Source organism: Schistosoma mansoni, chromosome 4, assembly GCF_000237925.1.
Source record: "Schistosoma mansoni strain Puerto Rico chromosome 4, complete genome".
NCBI lineage: Eukaryota > Metazoa > Platyhelminthes > Trematoda > Strigeidida > Schistosomatidae > Schistosoma > Schistosoma mansoni.
This window is the reverse complement of record NC_031498.1, coordinates 12,477,117-12,481,367: the sequence shown is the minus strand read 5'-3', so window position 1 is coordinate 12,481,367 and position 4,251 is coordinate 12,477,117.

The following is a 4,251-nucleotide window of genomic DNA, read 5'->3' as shown; positions in this document are numbered from 1 at the left end:
AATTTTGAAATCAAGTTGTATTGACACAAGGTTTCTCTCGGCCGTAGCATACTCTACTACCTTGATTCTTGTAGTTCAATTTTGTTAAGACCATCTTTAAATTTTTATGTGGAATTTAAATATTCTGTTACAGCAATTTATTTCACGAATAAATCATCTTTTTAAAAAATTTTCTGGACCCTTTTCATTCGAAGCACAGCTCAAATGGTGTCATCTAACATTAGAACTTCAGTAAGTTAATTATCAGGAGTTGAGTTTAGAGAACTAGTGTTGAGTTATTCTCTGGTATATAACCGTTAGAAGGATGAAGAAATATAATTACAGGTACCTCAGGAGTGCCACTTGTATCTGATGGAATCATCACATTGAAGTAGAGTAAATTTATTTAATAATAAAAGATTTGTATTATTACTAAGTGATCAACAATTATCTGTTTGAATGAAAATCTCCATAGACACCAAGAGATGCACTAAATAAACACGGAGGCTGCCCATACCGATTCAGTGTGAATATCTTTCATTCGACGTAATGAGATCATGAGCCAACCACCTTTCTACATTTTTCAGGAAATTTCAACAGTAATTAGTTACGGTAACTATTAATATCAGGTACATCAGTAGAGGGAAATATAACAGTTTAGGTATGCTGTTAATCCTTATAAATCCATTAAATCGAAGCTCAAAATCGGTGAGGGTTCTAAATTTGATATAAATTAATGGTAAGAAGCATTAGATGACCGCTTAAAACCGATGCTAACCAACAGCTCTGTCTATAAGTTATTTTCTCATCGATTTTTTTCTGAATTGTTCACTTTAACCGACTTTTCGTTATATTACTTTACAAATCCAGAATTACTTTATTTAATCAGCCAACGATAGACAAAGAGCTAAAATATCATTCAGTCTCTCAGGAATAATCCATTTAAGACCTATTTACATCTATTTAGCATGTAACTAACTAACTTAACAACACTCTTTAACCTGAGATCGTATCATTTTTATTACTAGATATTAAATGAGACTAGGAGGTAACTCTACATAGATACAAGCTGACAATGACAATTACTTTATACACAACCATTTAATTAGTTCTAATGATAAAAGTCCGTTGAAGATCAAATTGTAGATGGATCGTTGTTGTATAACTTCATTTTAATATTTTTGCGAAGCATCTGTCTAAATTTTACGCATATATTTTTGCTGGGAATTTTAGATTTTGACTAAACACGTATTGGATAATTGGGGTGTTATTACCACTGAAGTGTAACGGATTTAAAAAACTTCTTACTCCACCAATTTATTTATTTGAACGCATAAATATTGGTACAAAGGGGCACCAGATATATATGCGCCACACAAATCAAAAAAAGATTTGTATGAGGGCTGTGATACTGCCCGGGTGCCCGAACCGAGGCAGGTGGTTTTCTTCGGGGGCCACACTCCGAGCCTTTGACCTAAAGATCTGGTCCACAAGGCAGTGGGAGCATCGTGAGGAGATGCAGTCCCATGGTAGCTGGTGACTGACGATTGGTTCATACACCATTTGTTTCCTCAGGATGCCGGAGCCCATGAGCACCATTGGTTTGGAATCAGGGTATTCCAACTCCCCTAGGTGGACTTTCCGTGTCCACCAACCCGGGTTAAGCGCTGGACATTTGCTTTTCGTCCTCTTAATTTCGTAAACAACACCCGCACCACGAGAAGGTAGTGAGCAGGACTTCCCTGGAAGAGGCCATATAAGCGTGGCCATGTGAGAGCATTTCGAGAGAGAGAGCACACTCTCCCCACTCTTGGCCGTACCAGGGCATTTGGAGTTTTCTCCTCATTTGCGGATAAATCTTTCGCCTTTTACTCCACCAAATTCTGGTTAGATTATCAGATTGACTTAGTTTCACACTTGTGTTATTTCTGGTTGTTGTTGACTGCTTTTGTTACTAAGTGTAAGTGGATTCTGTGCTTTTATTAGGTTGTAGACTCATCTTTCCTCTTGTCCTCTTCTTTTTCAGCTTTCCTCACGCACCCTTCCTTGTATCTCTAGGCTAGACGTGAACTACTAAAGTGTTATACCTGAAACTAAATCGATTCCGCGGTAACGAACGAAAGCCAATGACACAATGACACGATAAGCTATTCTAATCGGTTGTCCCAGGCCCCGCTAACTAGATGAAGAAGTCCAAGGCAAGTAGGGGAATATATATGTATTCCGTAAGCAGCCGAGTACAAGCAATCCAATAAGGGGAAAAGTCAAGCGCATTTATACAGCAACAAATTGTCCTTGAGCATTATTAGTAAATAGCACACACAAAGAAACAACGGACCAATAGCGTTTAAGATAGTTTACAAGTGGGAAAATGACGTGAAGGTAAAAAGAGCGCTTTTGGCGCGAAAACAGCTAAATTCAAATTTTCAAAATAAAATTACAAGATTAAGCCATTTACCAAGTAAGTTCTGGGGATTTGACATCCCCAACACCTCCCCTTTTTGAGAAATCCGAGCACCTCCTCCCCCACGAAACAGTGTTGGATCCTCATATACCCAAGTTTCTATTAATGCGATTGTATTTATAACATGTTTCTGGCATTCAATAGGGGACTCGTTAAGATTGACTGGATGATGAGGATCGACATTTGATGTGAGGTCAGAATTTGATTCTGCAGAAATGTAGTCATCAGACTTATTGCAAACATCACTGACCGGTTTTGGATCACTATGGTAAACAGCGTCCACCAAAACTGCGCTAGGTTCCAGATTCGATGCATGTAACGGAGTTTCTGGACAAGCTTGGGAATCTTTATCACTAGATTCGGTAGACATTTCTATTGCAGAATGAGATTCGCTCGTTGAACCGCTTGATATGATCTCTGGTACTCTGTGGGCGATTGGTGCGACCATTTCATGGGCTTTTAACATAGCATCGTATTGATGAGAGCTGAAAGCGGCATTGTTAGGACCTGCTAATTCAGTTATAGTGGGGTTTGAATCCACTACCGAGTATGTTTCTGAAATGGACGGTGATGGACAACCGGGCGTGTCTTGTGATACTGCTGTTTCGTTCAGGTTGCGGCTTGTTGAGGAATCATGGGGGCTGAGATCATTTGCCAGCTCTGTGTGCAATTCAGAGATTAATACATCCACTTCCAACGCATATGCGAAGCATTGATGATCCAGAAACTGTGAGCGTAGTTTGACCATGAACTCCAAATGTCGGTCAAATAGCAACTGTAAGCGGTCAGAAGGGAGCGTCATTTTTCACTTTTTTTGTCCCCGTCGCCAATTGTTATACCTGAAACTAAATCGATTCCGCGGTAACGAACGAAAGCCAATGACACAATGACACGATAAGCTATTCTAATCGGTTGTCCCAGGCCCCGCTAACTAGATGAAGAAGTCCAAGGCAAGTAGGGGAATATATATGTATTCCGTAAGCAGCCGAGTACAAGCAATCCAATAAGGGGAAAAGTCAAGCGCATTTATACAGCAACAAATTGTCCTTGAGCATTATTAGTAAATAGCACACACAAAGAAACAACGGACCAATAGCGTTTAAGATAGTTTACAAGTGGGAAAATGACGTGAAGGTAAAAAGAGCGCTTTTGGCGCGAAAACAGCTAAATTCAAATTTTCAAAATAAAATTACAAGATTAAGCCATTTACCAAGTAAGTTCTGGGGATTTGACATCCCCAACATAAAGAAGATATACTTCTGATGTTGACGACCGATTGATTTATATTAAAATGGTAATAACCATGTTTACATTTATGATAAGTTGATTTTCTTTTCAATAACACTGAGTTACCTATTGTCCAGGCACACAATGACTTAGGCGTCATCGTTAGTCAAGACTTAAAGACTACTGCACACTGCCGTGCAATAGCCGCCAAAGGTTTTAGGACTTTATGGTCCATACGTAGGGCTTTTAGGCATCTTGACGCTAAAACGTTTCTGACTTTGTATACAGTGTTCGTACGCCCTAAACTTGAGTACTGCATACAAGCAGCTAGCCCCTGCCTAAAAAAAGACAGTGAACTCTTGGAAAGGGTTCAGAGAACAGCAACTAGGCTGATTCCCGGAATAGCGAAGCTCCCGTATGGTACTAGACTGACCAAACTAAACCTATTCCCGCTGTCATATAGAAGAATCAGAGGCGACTTGATTACAGTTTTCAAATTGCTTAATGACAAATTTGCACCTGATATGCCCTCATTTTTCTTGTCTTCCAAAACAGAAAATCTACGAGGACACTCCAAAAAA